This window comes from Pinus tabuliformis, chromosome Q (assembly GCF_031772625.1).
Source record: "Pinus tabuliformis cultivar Carrire ecotype Pingquan chromosome Q, CPIR1, whole genome shotgun sequence".
NCBI classification, from domain to species: Eukaryota; Viridiplantae; Streptophyta; class Pinopsida; order Pinales; family Pinaceae; genus Pinus; species Pinus tabuliformis.
The window spans coordinates 288,742,817-288,762,215 of record NC_142296.1 but is presented as its reverse complement, the minus strand read 5'-3'; the positions used below and the strand labels follow the sequence as shown (position 1 = coordinate 288,762,215).

At 36.3% G+C, this 19,399-nt stretch overlaps 1 pseudogene; it reads left to right on the top strand.

The window, feature by feature from the left end:
- Nucleotides 1-18,924, top strand: part of LOC149219362 (expansin-like A3) — a 66,596-nt pseudogene extending 47,672 nt beyond the window's left edge.
- Nucleotides 18,925-19,399: the final 475 nt, after the last annotated feature.

The following is a 19,399-nucleotide window of genomic DNA, read 5'->3' as shown; positions in this document are numbered from 1 at the left end:
CACCGATAATGATAATCACCCTCAAGGTACTGCAGTACAATTCACGTGGTGTGAATAAGGGAATTAGCGTCGAACACCACACAAAATCTTTCGGTCGAAGGCCATTGATGTAAACTTGTCGCCGAAAGTGAGAAACTTGCCATTGAGGCATGCAAGCTTCAAAGTACTGAAAGGGTTGTTCCTAGATCGACTTCTTGGATAATGAGCTGATGTCGACCAGAAGCAATTTGTCACAGGAGGGCCTTAGTGAATCCCACATCAATGACATGGAACGGAGCAAATGATTTTAATCGAGGTGAAAACGATCTGGTGATATACGGTTCAGGGTGGTGGTCATGAAAGAATGGAGCGAAAATGTATTATAGTGGGTGAGACACAGGTGAATTCTCTGAGCGACTTCTCTTGAACATATCGGCGAAACTGACATGATGGATTGGTAGCATTAACCCCAAATGTGGATGGTGTGATGGAACCATGGTGATGTGACTAGTGAATGGAACAACCCAACCCGACTCGGATGCGGAGTGAAAGTGTCATGTTCAAGAGCGACTTGCTACCAACAAAGTTTCTTCAAGTTTTCTTCCCAATTTTTCCCCAGTCATTGCTGACCAGTACCTCTTTATTTTTGTCAAGCTTGAGGAGAATAACATATGCTTGTTCTATAATTTGCCCTTCGGGCAAACCCATCGCTATGTTTTAATGAGCCTAGCGATAGTGAAACTCGTTCTTGTCTGTTATGGCCAAGTTTGTCGCTATTAGGTTTTAATGAGTTTAACGACAAAGATAACTCGATCCTTTTCAATTTTAGAGAGTCTGAAAAGGGACGTAAAGGAAACTCCAAAAGTCCTTTTTTGTCATCTAATCCCTTAAGTCCGAAAAAGTATAAAATAATACAAAAGGGATGAATTTTCGGTAATTTTAATGAGCCGAACAAAACAAGCGCTCGATCTTTTTGTGTAATAATCCCTCCCGTCCAAAAAGATTAAAATCTAAAGGAGGGATAGCACTTCCGGTCACTTTAACGAGCTGGAGAGGGCAATGGCTCGGCAATCTTCTCATATTTTACGAGTCAGTTGAAAAGAGCTTAAAGGAGACTCGTTTTTTGAGGAATGAGTGATAGATTCAGGTAGCAGATGATTCCAGGTAAGGTTTGGAATTTTCCAATCACGGCAGTGTCACAAGGATGGCTAACAAGATCACTCTTCGCAGCTGTTCTTCAAAAGGGGTAAACAATCAAGTGGAGATGAATGATTGGCCAATACAGAGTGGAGGTGCTGATGAGAACACGACCAAGGCTTCAAAGGCTGAAGTAATACATTCACGATGGTTATTTACCGGAAATTGGTTCATTTTTTAATGAGCTTAAACGCTGGGGGAAACACTTTCTCATTGCTTATGTTTATTTTTAACGAGCTTGAATTCCGCATTAAAACTGCTTGAAATAATCCAGTCGCATAATAGGGATGTCTCATATATAAAAACGACATTATTTCAAAGCTTTGCCCTGCATCCTTTCTTTATGCAAGTTAGGAAACGACCAATCCTACGAGTTTAAAGGGTTAGAAGACCTATAAATTTAAAAAGTAAATGGTCGCTCTTTGCTTGCACACCAAAAGGTTCGCATGCCCCCAAGTATAGCGAAGTAGAGTTTCCAGGTTACCCCTCAATTTGCAGATAAAACATTTGTTTTATCGGGAAAGGCCTACCCTTTCAGGTTACCCCTCAATTTGCAGACAAAACATTTGTTTTATCGGGAAATGCCTACCTCAAAAAAGGTATCTTATTCCGGTCTAACCCCATTTTCCAAAATGGACGGGTGTGTCAGGCCAGTCATATACTCTCCGCAGAAACCCACCCTATACCCAAGGTTTTCCTATCGAAACAGGCCAGGGTGCATGCCCCCTGTGTTTCAGTCATGCCCTCCGAATCACTCGCACTCATTAGGAGGACGGACTGGGGATTGATGAGACATTCCTTGTGTGAAAAGACCATTTAGGGTTGGTATATGACTGTTTTCTATGTGTGAACTGGGGAATGAAAGCTGGTCTACGAGCTTGACCACTCTTCCTTCGTGCGGAAAACACATTACTCTAAAGAGTGAGGAGACAATGGCTCCCATGCAATAAATATCGTCTCGTCCAAGGAGTAGATTATAATTCGGGGGTCCTTGGACTACCATTACGTTCATGTGAACATTTTTTCTTCTCAATGTTATTGGCACATCGGGAAGTATCCCTAATGGTCGACTAGTTCCTTTGTCAAAGCCTGTTAGATTTCTCATCTCAGGCAAAAGTGATGGCGAGCCAAACGCTTTCCAAGCAGTTGAGGAAAGGATACTCACAGAAGCCCCTTCATCTATGATGGTACCGGCCATGACCATTCTATATATTTGAGCAATGATTCGGAACGGTACACTAGCCGGTAAACAGGGTCTGCCTAGTAGATTCCAGTCAAAGGAAACAACTAGGTTTCTTGGAGGTGGGACTGAATAGATGGCCAGATACGACTTTGACGAACTTCCTTCATGCGGTAAAGGAACGGGTAGACTTCTCCCATGTTCATCGGAGTCTATGCTTACGAAGAGAATTTGAACGGTGTCATTCTTGTTCTCTTCGATGAATGTATCATCTGAAGATGGACCTTCTGAAGGAAAGACCGGGTCAACTGCCGCCTCGGCCTTTTGACTTTCGTTTGGTATGGATTCAGATGGTTTATCTTAATTGATAGATGTTTCAGCCGACCACAAGGGCGTGTCAGCCGGATTTTCAACTAGTGACGGGCTCGACAAGAGTTTCTTGTATCCAGAAGGAAGCCATAACGGTGAAACCAGACGGTCGTCCAAAAATCTTTTAGCTTCATCTAAGAAGGGACAACGGTGGACGGTGTGATCACCTTCACACAATTTACAAGGAAATTTATATTTTCCTTTTTGTACAGGGGCTTCACTTTCGCTAGTTGACAGTGTATGCTCAACATGATCGTTAGAGGTTGATGACACTGGATTGTGCAAACGAGGAGACCAGTCCCTTAGGATCCGAGGGATGCAAGGACAATCTCGATGATAGTGGTCTCCTTTGCAAATGACACATGGCGATTTAGGCATGGTCGGTGCAGTCTGTGGATTTTCGCTAGACGATGCTTGGTTGCCCCTTTTCGCCTTTGGCTCCTTCTTCTTCTTCTCTTTCTTCTTCTTCTCCTTCTTCTTCTTAGTTACTTGATTTTGGGCTTTTCCAGCTTCATCAAGCGAAGAGGAAGGAGGAGAGGAAGAATTGGATGAAGTAGAGGGTTGGGGGGTAACTCTAATATCGTTTAGTTGCTGACTTGATTGTTCAGGAATCACGGTGTTCTGAATGATAGAAGTTGAGAAGAGCCATACGGACAAGCCGATTGTCAATCTTGGAAGAGACAATGTGACCATATGGGGTGCACCAACATCTCCCCAAGCTGAGAAGGGACTAGGATTTCCTCCAAGGGGAACTTCTTGGTTGGTGGACTCCATTTTTCTCAACTTAAGATCAATGTAGGAAAGGCGATGATTGTTCCATTTAAAATAAATTTTAGATGCTTTGACAAAACTTGTTTTTTCAATTTTTAAGAGTCGAGAAAAAACAAAAGATGACTCTAGTCGCCTTCGATTTTTAATGAGCTTGAAGTGACAAGTGCTCAAAAGGACCTTTTCTATTAAGGAGTCTGAAAAGGAACGAAAGGGACTACTTTGGAAATCTAGATAGAGGGATTACCAAACCAATCGCGAAACTACGGAATACTTTTTACGGTATGGCAATCAATCTTCCCGAATGCTATGTTCAGTGCATTGTGATTGATAGGGTGGCAAACACGGCTTCCTATGGATAAAGGATAAAGCCTATTGTGGTCTCCCAAAATATACTCGACGGTACGTGGGAGCACAAGTCTGTACTGGCACTTATCGTCTCAAAGTGGAGGAATCACCCAACCAACAGTGAAAACAATAGTTACCAGGCTTTACGACGGCAGAATACGTCTCTAGCCTAGACTTCTAAATGTTGTGTGTTAGGTTCCAAAGCATTTTTAGATTCATTAAATTTATTTTATGGTTGATCTTGCTTAAGAAATTTTCCTTTTAGGTTCACCGCGTGATATAGATGTACAATTCCTAAAATGCAATCTAAGATGATAAACAGTCGTTTAATCTTCTTTTTGCAATGAAAATCCTAACTACTAAGGAAAGAGAGATGGTGTTCTTTTAACAAAGAGCAGAGAGCACACACTATATGCACTGTCCTAAATCAAACCAACAAATAGTCTAAATGCAAATGCACATGCATGTATTTGTTTTCAGCCTTCTTAATGTGTGAATGATAAAAAGAAAGCTAAGCGAAAATCTAAATTATTTTCCAAAGCGACAATTACTAACAAGTTTCTTTTCAAAACAAAATGAGGACAATGACGACACTTTGTTATTTGGAATTGAAAACTTGCTTTCGACACTTGAAAAACTACTAACTCGAATCAAATACAAGAGTAACAAAGTAATTGACTATCAAGAACAATCAGATCCTCTTCTATGACTGAAAACGACACTTGCGACACTTTCAAATCAAGAAACGATAGTACAATTACGCTACTTCTTTGTAAAGGAGGATTGAAAATGACTCAAAAATACATAAAAACATTTACAGTTCTTTTCACAATGGAGGCGGAATAACAGCAAGGATAGGGAAAATTTTAAGAACCCCCCCTAAATTTACATGTATAATAAATGGGCGAATCTCCATGGTATATAGGAAAAATGGAAGGCGATTTTATCAATAATATGATATGTATATATAGTTTTTTGGCGAATCTCTCACCGGGCATGGCGAATATTTTACTCAATTATAAAATTTTTTGTTTATTGAATACACAAATGAAATCATTGCATTTCTTTAAAATATCTTTTGAAATCAAAATTACCGAAATTACATATCGATAACCTAGTAGGTGTAGGATAAAATTCACCCGTGCCATTCACAGAAAGCATGAGAAAAAACCTAATACTATATATAAAACCAAGAAAAATTCAAATTCATCACTTCTAGGGAACTCGTAACCACCCTGCCAATACACAAGTATGTTCCTGTTTGCAATTAGAAAAATTACCCAAATTACAATCTGTTTACTCTAGCATATGTTGGAAATTTATAGAAGGATGACTAGTGTAATCAATCCATTCCTTTTAGCTCTGGATTTGTTTCAGTTTAAAATAGAAGTATACAAATATACTTGTCCAATGTCTATGCTTTAACCATTCACCTTAAGATGTTTTTACAATATAATTTCCTAAGTCTATTTAATATCTTCATTATCATAAAAACCAACCTATATCCATCTTAACTCCACATCTACCACTCTTAGGGGGATGAAATCTATTTATACCTCTGAACACTTGGTAGACCCAAAATTAAGATGGATCTAAGATGATAGAATTTCCCCTTTAAATAGTCTATGCTCACATGAATACCATGGTATTACCATGGGTCAATACCATGGGTTATCGTAAACCTGGAGCTTAAAAATTACTATTAGTAATTTATAAAAATTAATAAAATTAATAGTTGATTTTTATTTTATTTTTTATTTTAACCAAGCTAAAATGTTTAACATACATTAAATTACAACATCCATTTTTACTCTTGATCGGATCAAATATTTTTTCACTCTATGCTAGTTTGCATATCACGATATTTGATACCTCTCGGGGGTTAGTAGATCCAGAGTAAAATGGATCTATCCTGGTTTAATTCCCCCATTTAAATAGGCCACATTCCAGGTGAATACCATGGTGGGTCAATACCATGTGCCATTTTGGTGAATACCATGGGTCAATACCATGTGCCATTTTTATTTTTATTAATACTAATATTATGGTTAATAATGTTTTTTTGCACGGTATTAATAACAATCTAGTCCATGGTATTTGTCCCATAGTATTTTTCCCATAGGTTTCACCTAAATATAACGCATTTTTTGAGTGTTCGTAAATATAAGGTGACTTATGGAGTAAATATAAAAAAATGTTTTATTTGTTTACCATACCTCTAGTTTATTTATATCTTTATTAATTTACCATACCTCTTTTACAAATATGGTATTTGGCCCATAGGATTCACTTAAATAAAACCTCTTTCTTAAGCGTTCATAAATAGAACGAGGGTTATGGACTAAATATAAAAAAATGTCTTATTTGTTTACCATACCTCTCGTTTATTTATATTTTTATTAATTTACCATACCTCTTTTACAAATATGGTATTTGGCCCATAGGATTCACTTAAATAAAACCTCTTTCTTGAGCCTTCATTAATAGAACGAGGGTTATGGACTAAATATAAAAAGAGGTTTTATTTATTTACCATGCATCTAGTTTATTTATATTTTTATTTATTTACCATACCTTTTGAGTAAGTATAAAAAAAAGTTTTATTTATTTACCATACCTCCACTTTACTTATATTTTTATTTGTTTACACCCTTGCATGTATATAAGGTGACTTATGGAGTAAATCTAAAAAAATGTTTTATTTATTTACCATAATTCTCATTTATTTATATTTTTATTAATTTACCATACCTCTTTTATAAATATGGTATTTGGGCCTTTGGACCATAGGATTCACTTAAATAAAACTTATTCTTGAAAATGGGCGAATGGATTCACTTAAATAAAACCTGTTCTTGAAAATGGGCGAACGGAAGGTTGTAACTCCTAATTTCAAGGGCTAAATTTACCTCTTTTACCCTCTCCCTTAAAAGAAGGTGGCCTATTTGAGGTGATTTGTAAAAATGTACTATGATACAAAATAATCGCCCACTAAAAATTTAAAACCCCTTAATTTCGCCAAAGGGTGAACATTCACCCCTAAAATCACCCCTAAGAAAGGAAAGGGGTTTCAAACATAGGTGTACTGACTACAAGCAACAAAACTCCTGAATAGAGCTGAAAAGAGTGAACACAGAAACCAAAATTTAAGAACAAGGTCTTGTCTGATCAGCGCACTTGTAACACAATGAAACTGAAATGCAACGTACCTACTACACTCGGAAAGTGCGATGCATTTGAAGTTCACAGAATAGACAGTGCGCTGGACCAAGGACGAGACTTTGATTGGATTCCGGGTCACAGTTTGCAGTTCATTTCAGGTATTTACGCCGAGCAAGTGGTAATCAGTAAATCAATCACAGGGGTAGATGTAAGGAGGTTACTAGAGCCACCACGACGGCAATTAGAGAGCTTGTAAATCAATCGTTTAATTCATAAACAAAACCCGGAGATAGACTGAAGCAGCGTTGATCTACTTTGCACTTGCATAGCAAATGCAGTTCGAAGGCTAGCTGGCTTGACTTCAGGCTCCATCTGTAAGTTTATAAAGTAAACAAATGTAGATGAACAAACAATCTATTCGCTCCCCAGCAGAGTCGCCATTTTTTTATCGGGAAAACTAGTGTCTATACAGAGCTGCTAGTCCCACTAAGGCTGGTAGCTACCTTAGAAACAAACACACTAAAAACTACTTTCATTTTGCTTTATGGGAAATATATAAGAGAAGAATAAGGAGACCAACCTTTGTCTTACGCTTGGTTCCTTGCTCGATTCCTCTCTCTTCTGGTAGGTCTTTGCCACTCGCTTCCTTGTCTACCCAGCCTCAAAGAGTACCTGTAGAATCAAAGAAGCATAACACTATCCAAGAACATAGATCTATTATCATAAACAATATAGGATTAGATGTACATTGACCACACAAATGCATAAATCATCAATCATACAAGAATGTGGAGGAAAACTTGAATAGCTTTATTGATAATCAAGAAAGAGAAAAGAGGATTACAACCAATTGTTCTGACCCAACATCATCCTCTCAGCAAGAAAGCCCTTCTTCACCTCATGAAAATCTTAGATCACCCAATACTATGATATTGCACCCAGAAACCAACAACACTTCCTTACAAGATACAAAATTCCAGCCTCTGGATCTCTGGGATGAGGGATCCATATATAGATGTCTGTAAGGGGGGTGAGTAAGCTTTTGAGATTTGATTAGTGTCTTCTCTCTGATAGTTCTTGATTCCACTTGGATATTGATGATCTCTTACTCATCCCTGGTTGAATTCAGAGAGGCAAGTGTCATAAGAGAGGTTTCTGGAAGATTCCATGCTCCTCCACCTTGCAGATTGACCTTGCCATTTGTCCCTTCTCGCCCATCGCACCCCATAGAAGGTTTTTTTTACATGCATTGCACCTAATGTGTGTATTCAGGTGGGATGCAATGCACTTTGCCTATGGAGCAGGTGAAATGGTCCAGTTTTGACTAGTTCTGAGTAGTTTTTCATGGAGAACTTCTGGGAGATGCTGTAATCAGTTGACCTTGTTCTTTTAGGGGTTGGAACAACACCTTTAGGGACTTAGGAGCCCTTGGTTTATGGGCATTTATTCTTGGGGTTGCAGTGCCCAAAAATATCTATAACACTTTGGTACTGTACCTTCCATCATATCCAAGCTCTATGTGTAATTGTAGGTCCTTCTCCTTTAATTTGCTAAAGAAATTCTTACTATCATGTCATATGAAATGAAACACTAGATTCTAAGTACCACTCGCTCCCTCTTACTATTCTTTCCATGCAAGAAATGAGGGTGAAATTGAACTCAAATTGTGATGTGAGAGAATCCCCTCCTAGTGTTGTTGTAGGAGACCAGTCCCTTAGGATCCGAGGGATGCAAGGACAATCTCAATGATAGTGGTCTCCTTTGCAAATGACACATGGCGATTTAGGCATGGTCGGTGCAGTGTGTGGATTTGCGCTAGACGATGCTTGGTTGCCCCTTTTCACCTTTGGCTCCTTCTTCTTCTTCTCTTTCTTCTTCTTCTCCTTCTTCTTCTTAGTTACTTGATTTTGGGCTTTTCCAGCTTCATCAAGCGAAGAGGAAGGAGGAGAGGAAGAATTGGATGAAGTAGAGGGTTGGGGGGTAACTCTAATATCGTTTAGTTACTGACTTGATTGTTAAGGAATCACGGTGTTCTGAACAACAGAAGTTGAGAAGAGCCATACGGGAAAGTCGATTGTCAATCCTGGAAGAGACAATGTGGCCATATGGGGTGCACCAACATCTCCCCAAGCTGAGAAGGGACTAGGATTTCCTCCAAGGGGAACTTCTTGGTTGGTGGACTCCATTTTTCTCAACTTAAGATCAACGTAGGAAAGGCGATGATTGTTCCATTTAAAATAAATTTTAGACGCTTTGACACAACTTGTTTTTTCAATTTTTAAGAGTCGAGAAAAAACAAAAAATGACTCTAGTTGTCTTCGATTTTTAACGAGCTGGAATTGACAAGTGCTCAGATGAACCTTTTCTATTAAGGAGTCTGAAAAGGAATGAAAGGGACTGCTCTGGAAATCTAGATAGAGGGATTACCAAACCAATCGCAAAACTGCAGAATACTTTTTATGGTACGACAATCAATCTTCCCGAATGCTGTGTTCAGTGCATTGCGATCGATAGGGCGGCAGACACGGCTTCCTATGGATAAAGGATAAAGCCTATTGTGGTCTCCCAAAATATACTCGACGGTACGTGAGAGCACAAGTCTGTACTGGCACTTATCGTCTCAAAGTGGAGGAATCACCCAACCAACAGTGAAAACAACAGTTACCAGGCTTTACGACGCCGGAATACGTCTCTAGCCTAGACTTCTAGATGTTGTGCGTTAGGTTCCAAAGCATTTTTAGATTCATTAAATTTATTTTATGGTTGATCTTGCTTAAGAAATTTTCCTTTTAGGTTCACCGCGTGATATAGATGTACAATTCCTAAAATGCAATCTAAGATGATAAACAGTCGTTTAATCTTCTTTTTGCAATGAAAATCCTAGCTACTAAGGAAAGAGAGATGGTGTTCTTTCAACAAAGAGCAAAGAGCACACACTATATGCACTGTCCTAAATCAAACCAACAAATAGTCTAAATGCAAATGCACATGCATGTATTTGTTTTCAGCCTTCTTAATGTGTGAATGATAAAAAGAAAGCTAAGCGCAAATCTGAATTATTTTCCAAAGTGACAATTAATAACAAGTTTCTTTTCAAAACAAAATGAGGACAATGACGGCACTTTGTTATTTGGAATTGAAAAATTGCTTTCGACACTTGAAAAACTACTAACTCGAATCAAATACAAGAGTAACAATGTAATCGACTATCAAGAACAATCAGATCCTCTTCTATCACTGAAAACGACACTTGCGATACTTTCAAATCAAGAAACGATAGTACAATTACGCTACTTCTTTGTAAAGGAGAATTGAAAATGACTCAAAAATACATAAAAACATTTACAGTTCTTTTCACAATGGAGGTGGAATAACAGCAAGGATAGGGAAAATTTTAAGAACCCCCCCTAAATTTACATGTATAATAAATGGGCGAATCTCCATGGAATATAGGAAAAATGGAAGGCGATTTTATCAATAATATGATATGTATATATAGCTTTTTGGCGAATCTCTCACCGGGCATGGCAAATATTTTACTCAATTATAAAATCTTGTGTTTATTGAATACACAAATGAAATCATTGCATTTCTTTAAAATATCTTTTGACATCAAAATTATCGAAATTACATATCGATAACCTAGTAGGTGTAGGATAAAATTCACCCGTGCCATTCACAGAAAGCATGAGAAAAAACCTAATACTATATATAAAACCAAGAAAAATTCAAATTCATCACTTCTAGGGAACTCGTAACCACCCTGCCAATACACAAGTATGTTCCTGTTTGCAATTAGAAAAATTACCCAAATTACAATCTGTTTACTCCAGCATATGTTGGAAAGTTATAGAAGGATGACTAGTGTAATCAATCCATTCCTTTTAGCTCTGGATTTGTTTCAGTTTAAAATAGAAGTATACAAATACACTTGTCCAATGTCTATGCTTTAACCATTCACCTTAAGATGTTTTTACAATATAATTTCCTAAGTCTATTTAATATCTTCATTATCATAAAAACCAACCTGTATCCATCTTAACTCCACATCTACCACTCTTAGGGGGATGAAATCTATTTATACCTCTGAACACTTGGTAGACCCAAAATTAAGATGGATCTAAGATGATAGAATTTCCCCTTTAAATAGTCTATGCTCACATGAATACCATGGTATTACCATGGGTCAATACCATGGGTTATCGTAAACCTGGAGCTTAAAAATTACTATTAGTAATTTATAAAAATTAATAAAATTAATAGTTGATTTTTATTTTATTTTTTATTTTAACCAAGCTTAAATGTTTAACATACATTAAACTAGCATTTGCACCTTATGTTGCAAAGGAAACGCCGTAAGGCATAGAATGGGGAAGAATAGCATAGAGTGGGGAAGAATAGGTAATCAAATCCGTCAAAATTAAGATTAAATTGATCTACTAATTTTTCATTTACATACATTGAAATCGTATGCAGCGTGGGTTAAGAATCTCAAGAATCTCAAGTTATCATTCAAATAAATTTCTATAGTCCATGCTCTATTTTAAATATTTTACTCTTTTGTCATAATTGGAAGAATCTCAAGTTATTATTGAGATAAATAAATCTCCATAGTACATACTCGTTATATATCAATATATATATATATATATATATATATATATATATATATATATATATATGAATGAAGATCTCTGCTACGATTTATATTACTGTGGCAATGCCATTTTTCTCTAGCAAAGTTGCATCCATTGGTTTTTTTAAGACATTAAAAAAATCTAGCTGCTATGGTTTGTTATGATCGATGGGTTATCTTTCAGATTATATTGTATATGATGTTAGATACATTAAATCATTTTGAAATAAACATGGAAAAGAACTTGAAACGTGCTAAATAAATAAATATGTTACACCTTTGTAGTTGCATATTTAAAATGATAAAATAAATATCTTACATATTTGTAGTTGCATATTTGAAAGGATAAACGGGAATTTGAAAATGTCGAGGGCATTGCCCACACTTCAAAAGATAACAACAATTAAAATTGCCTCTGGGGAGAATTTTTATTAACTTGTCGTATGCTTAGGGCCAATGATCTTCGCATTCAATCTTGCTTAAAATGAACCAAATTTTGATATACATCATGGCCTAAAATTATGGTTTAAAACCCTATGTATAAGGAGGAGACCTTTTACATATGAATTGAGAAATGTTGCAGATTCATAAGGATCTTGTCACATTTTTCCTTTATATTGGTTCCTTTTGTTACAAAAGGAAGCTTCACTGAAATATTTTGAACGCAATATCCATATTACTTTTCTAATAAGATATCCTTTTAGAGTGAGTTAATATGTATAAAAAAGCAACATGATTATCCTTTCTTGGAAAAGAGATTCTTACAATGCATTACTATTATGTCAGTACAATATCATACCAGCTATAACATCAACCAAAACCATGCCTGAAATAAATTCTAGGTAGAAAGGAGCATGTGGAACTTCAACCCATTTCATGATATTTATAATAGCCAAATGAAACATTTCTACCATGGTAGGTCATAGGGAGTGGGATTATTCACATGATTAGAAGCCAATTCATTTTTATTTGTAGTAGATATCCTTGTAGGCTAATAAGGACTGTGTAGAAATCCGATCACCAAATTAGTGCTCATCATGTGGGGTTGATTCCATCATGGTTACTCTTCGAGTGCCTCTTTGGACTAACTGAAATGCGTGATCTATTTTACATTTCCTATTTTTTTGTGATTGATTGCTTGTACTAGTTACTACTAGTGTACAATTTTTTGGGGGGATGAAACTCAATGCTCACAATGATGACTACTCTACATTTCTTGGGACTCATTTATTGCAACTATTGGGTATTGTGTTCCCTAGATTTGTTAAATTTGCAAATTTGAGTAGTACACAAGTTTTATTTCTTATAAAATTAATGTAAAATTAAATCTTTTCCACTTGAAATAAATCTTTATACTCAAATATTTATATGATATCACATAAGGATTAAATTTTCTAAAAGGTTGGTTTGGATACTATTGAACACAATTATCTAAAGTTTGGTTTGGAGACTATTGAACACAATTATCTAGATCTCCCTCCTAATTGCACACATATTCCTGGATAAATGTTAACTTTAAGCCGTGACATCATTTTTCCAAACAAGGTCAAAAGTAAAGTGTACTCACCCACCGTTCCATATAATATACGATTGAGCTCATCTAGTAAGTTCATTCATGACTGCCTAGAAGACTTAGAACAAAGCAATTTTGTCAATAACATGTGTACACAAAAGAGGTATGGGCACCTCTGAAGGTAACTCTGGAAGATGCGGCATAGGGGAATGCATCTTCTTAAAATCATTGCATTCTATTACTCTTGTTGGGTCCTAACTGTTTAGGAAGAACTATCAACCTCCTTCGCATAGCAATTGAAAATGAAGTTGGAAGACTCCACGTTTATGAAAACTCAAATATTACTGTGAACATGCTTAATGGAAAATCTGCTTTGTGAAGAATTCAATCTGTTATGGGTCACATTCTAGAAATGAAGATCAGATTACATTCCATCTCCTTTACTCATATTTTCCATGAGCCCAACTCCCAGGCAGATTCCTTATCCAAAGGTGGAGTGGACCTAAAACCCTATGTATAAGGAGGATACCTTTTAGATATGAATTGAGAAATGTTGCAGATGCATAATTCGATCTCGTCACATTTTTCCTTATTATATTGGTTCCTTTTGTTATAAAAGGAAGCCTCACTTAAATATTTTGAACTTAGTATTCATATTACTTTTATAATAAGATCTCCTTCTAGAGTGAGTTAATATGTATAAAAAAGTAACATGTCTTATCCTTTCTTGGAAAAGAGATTCTTACAATGCATTACTATTATGTCAGTACAATATCATACCAGCTATAACATCAACCAAAGCCATGCCTGAAAGAAATTCTAGGTAGAAAGGAGCATGTGGAACTTCAACCCATTTCATGTTATTTCTAATAGCCAAATGAAACATTTCTACCATGGTAGGTCATAGGGAGTGGGATTATTCACATGATTAGAAGCCAATTTATTTTTGTTTGTAGTAGATATCCTTGTAGGCTAATAAGGACTGTGTAGAAATCCAATCACCAGATTAGTGCTGATCATGTGGGGTTGATTTTGAAGATCCTGCATAACCTTATTACAGTTGGGTGGTTCCATTCATTTTTCATGAATGAGAATGTTCGTTTGTAGATCTTATTATGATTTTTATTTTGTGTTGGCAAAGCTTCGAGGTCCAATTGTATCTCATTCCCACCTTAGCTTGGGAGGTCGACACCACTCACTTCCAAATTTTTAACGTCGTAGTCTATCCCATTTTTTCATGCCATTTATGTCCATGCAATTGTGGTTTTGTAGATTAATCCCATGCAACCTTCAATGCAATTTAGCTAAGTTGAGTCATTCCAAATTTGATCTCCTCAATTTACTCTAGACACACCTTAGATAGAAGCACTATCTCACATAATTGCAAATTTATTCCTTGTAGAGACAATGATTGATTCCATTGACTATTGCTTGCTAGAAGAAAGCATTATCTCACATCATTGCAAATTTATTCCTTGTAGAGACAATGACTGATTCCATTGACTATTGCTTGCTAGAGGAACATCTGCAACTACTTTTGAATATTAGTCTGAGTCTAATCACACTCAAGGGTTTCCTATATGGTATTTCTTGCTAGTTTGTGATCCCTAATTTGATGTAGATGTCTAGACATCTTGATGACTTTTCTTATAACTATTTGTAAGAAAATTATGGCTTTATTTAGGTGTCATTCTAATTTGTGTTTTAATGATGGTTTCTTGGTAATAGATATATGTAAAAGTTTAATGGTAGTTTTTGTTGAATATGATGTCATTCTAATTTGTGTTTTAATGATGGTTCCTTAGTAATAGATATATGTAACATATCACACCTTGAGTGAGATGGGTTTGTGGTAGTAGCTAGTGATCATTGTAATCCTAAAGATGGCATCTTGGCCGCTTGAAGATCCTGCATAACCTTATTACAGTTGGGTGGTTCTATTCATTTTTCATGAATGAGAATGTTCATTTGTAGATCTTATTATGATTTTTATTTTGTGTTGGCAAAGCTTCAAGGTCCAATTGTATCTCATTCCCACCTTAGCTTGGGAGGTCGACACCAGACACTTCCAAATTTTTAACATCGTAGCCTATCCCATTTTTTCATGCCATTTATGTCCATGCAATTATGGTTTTGTAGATTAATCCCATTTAATCTTCAATATAATATGTTTTTTTATATTCCATGAAAATAATAAAAATTATATTTTTAAAAATACATTAATAAATTTAATGTTTATAGATATAATATGTTTTTTTAATATTCCATAAAAATAATACAAAAATATATTTGTTAATAATTAAAAAAAATTAAATATAAAATTAATGTAAAATTAAATCTTTTCCACTTGAAATAAATCTTTATACTCAAATATTCATATGATATCACATAAGGATTAAATTTCCTAAAAGTTTGGTTTGGAGACTATTGAACACAATTATCTAAAATTTGGTTTGGAGACTATTGAACACAATTATCTAGATCTCTCTCCTAATTGCACACATATTCGTAGATAAATGTTAACTTTGAGTGGTGACATGATTTTTCCAAACAAAGTCAAAAGCAAAGTGTATTCACCCACTGTGCTACTTAGTTTAAAGCAAATGACAAGGTCACGATCATAAAGTCACTCCATGGAATGGTCCATGTTAATGAAAGTGAGGATTTTGTAGTCTTTTCGCATGGATAATTACCTTGAAGATTGTCTTGACTTGTATGTGGTTGGGAAAAGATGGGGAAAATAATTAGGTACAATTAACCAATACAATATCAGAAGGCACTCACACAGGGGAAGATGCATTTCTGTTTGGTGCAATGTATTTCCTTGTATGCTACAGCTAGAAACATTTTGGTTCCATATAATATATGATTGGGCTCATCTAGTAAGTTCGTTCATCACTGCCCATAAGACTTAGAACAAAGCAATTGTGTCAAGAACATGTGTACACAAAAGAGGTATGGGTGCCTTTGAAGGTAACTCTGGAAGATGTGGCATAGGGGAATGCATCTTCTTAAAATCATTGCATTCTATTACTCTTGTCGGATCCTGATTGTTTAGGAAGAACTATCAACCTCCTTCACATAGCAATTGAAAACTAAGTTGGAAGACTCCACGTGTATGAAAACTCAAATATCACTGTGAACATGCTTAATGGAAAATCTTCTTTGCGAAGAATTCAATCTGTTATGGATCACATTGTAGAAATGAAGACCAGATTAAATTCCATCTCCTTTACTCATATTTTCCAGGAGCCCAACTCCCACGCAGATTCCTTATCCAAAGGTGGAGTGCACCTGAAGGTTGGTATGATCGAGATCTCTGAAGTCAATGATGAAGTATTAATCGATAATCCTTCCCCTTTTTCTTAAGACCACTAGTCTTTGTATTGTTCAAGTTCTTGTTAGTGTTTTTCTATTTTAGAAGTTCTATATGGACAATAAGTGCTTCAAGGATTTAACAGCAATTTCGTTCACAACAATCTAAAATGCAGAAAAAGGATAATAACATATCATTCAAAACAATTTACAATCCAGAAAATCTTAGCAACACAAATATAGAAAATTAGAAAAATGATAACTTGGACTTCCAGCATCGACAGTAGCAGGTCCACTAACAAGCTTAAATGGCTCTTTTAATATGCCGGACAATGGGAGTTCATGATCTATATAGGTTGATTCCCTTGTTAAAAAAAAACAAGGAATCTAGAATTAAAATGTTGGATATGCCATCAACAAACATGGCTGATCCACCTTATGATGTTGGCTATATTTGAAATTCTGAGACATCCGGATTATTGAAAGAAAGCTAACAAAAAGAATTCATGTTAGAAGCTAACTATAAGACTAGAATTCACTCGCGAAACCCAGTCTTTCCTGCATGAGCCCGGATATACAGATTCATGGTATTGACACATGATAGAGCAGTAGAGCACGATCCATTCAATTTACGCTAACAAGACACCCTATTCATTCACAGGCCCACAGGATAGAGCAAAAGAGCACAATCCCTTCAATTTACACTAACAAGGCACCCTATTCATTCACAGACCCCTGCATTCACTCGCCACAGCAAGAAACGTTCAACAAGAATTAATGGTTTGTTCTAAAGAATCTGGAAGAAGGGTCCGCTGGTCCGCCGGCCCAACAAAATCAATAACGCCTGTTGTACGCACACAGATTAATGAAAGAAGAGGTTTGGGCATTACAAAGGTTGGGGATTATAGCGTTTCAACTTTCTATTAATACAACTTCAACTGTTGTTGAGTGCCATTCCTTACCGTTACAGCGACTGGGAGTTAGTAACTGCCTGGATTTGGCGCTTGATGGAGGCACCTGGCGATCTTGCAGTTTTTTTGGCTGATTGAGGTACTCGGCAGTTTTGCAAATTCTTTAAGAGATATCAATCCGAAGGAAGAATATATTTCTATCATGTAACATAGAGAATGGACCGCAGACAATTTCAAAGAGAAACGCCTTAGCGTAATTAAATTTAATCCATTACAATATATTGAATTCCTCTAACATCGTCCTCGGGACATTTCTAGTGTAATTCTTAGTTGATTACAGTACAATCTTCTTTTTTAATTGTAGTATAATATTTTTGTTCTCTCCTCTGTGGCGTAGCTCTTTGTTTGATTGTAGTATAACTTTTCTCTAATTGTATTTTAATTTTTTGTCTGAATTATTATTTGAATAAAAGCAAATAAGATGCACAGATTTGGCTGTTTGCACCAAATCAGGGGTGAAAGTTGTGGTTAGGGACTTTACAGAGGACAATAGGACAGATTTTCTTCTATACTTTCACACGTTCGTAAGCTTGGCACGCCCTGGTAAAATCGACCAACTTCTCAACATGGGGGATGGCGGGCGTGGAGCATAAACGGTGAGCACCAATTCAAGAATCCAAAAAAAAATTCCTAGTGAAGCTAGTACGAGGAACATTATAACTGAAACAACCATAAGTTGGTCTACAGCTTGAATCTTTATTTGTTTCTCTATAGTTTGAATCTTTGTTCAATTCCGACAGTGACATGATGGATATGTGTTTAATTGTTTATGACTTGAATATGATTACAGCATCCCATGCGATTATCCAGGTAAAAATATGTCCATCAAAGTACACGAAAGCAGTCACTATCCCGACTATCTTGCTATACAGTTTCTGTATCAAGGAGGCCAAACAGACATTTCCTTGGTTCAAGTTACCGAGGTGGAGTAACCAGGGACCATGGCTCATATAAGTATTAAATTTTATTTTTCTAATATGGTTCATAAATAATATTGTATCAGATAAATTGTTTTAAAGGGATCACTTGCGGTTAGATTAACCATAGAACTAATCCTAACCCAAAAATGTCAAAAGAATTCAACCCGTAAAAATAGTATTAATATCCTATAGAGCAAATCACAAACAATTTACAAATTTTGCTTCAATGACTGTATTCAATCATGCGATCTGAATTGAGGGATTTTGCATGCAATGCAGGTAGGACACTGAGTTGGCGTGAAATGAGTCTGCGCAATTACAATGCAGTGTGGGGTATTGCAAACCCTTATTCATTAACAGGTCATGCCGAACCCAGTCCCTTCTTGTTCCGGTTACTGGTTACGGGAGGCTTCGACGGAAGTTGGGTAGGGCGCCCTGGATAAAATTTGCTACCTGCAGACTGGAAAGTTGGGTCTGTTTACGACTCAGGACTCCAGATCTCAGAGAGGGCGCAAGAATTTGACTGCAGTTCGTGCGCAACTGGCGACTGGAACGATAATTTATAGCTTCGTTGTGCTTCTCTTTGCAATTAGCGTCAGAATATGAGATTCCTGTGATTCGTGTGTTTGCCATTAATTTGTTTCGAGAAGAAACAAATATCGGTTTTATTATTGTAGCTAGGCGATGGTATCACCTACTTCAAAAACCTTCGCAGTAGTAAATAAAAGATCTTTCAAATATATATATGTTGTTTATTATGCGTTTTATCTTCTTGTACTGTATCCATGTTATCAGTCGCCAACTTCAAAACTGTGGAACCTGTGTTATTTGGGTGTTGTTCATAACAACGAAGAAATAACAAACTCTCTTTTTTTGGGAACAGTTTATTATTGAATCAAAGATACACATAAAGAGCAGGCTCAGCATGGAGCGGAGCACAACAAAATTTGAAGATCAACTATGAAGGGCCGACAGTAAACCAAAAAGATAGATCTGTACAGTTATATATCTAGTTTTCAACCAGAAATCCAAAAAGAAACA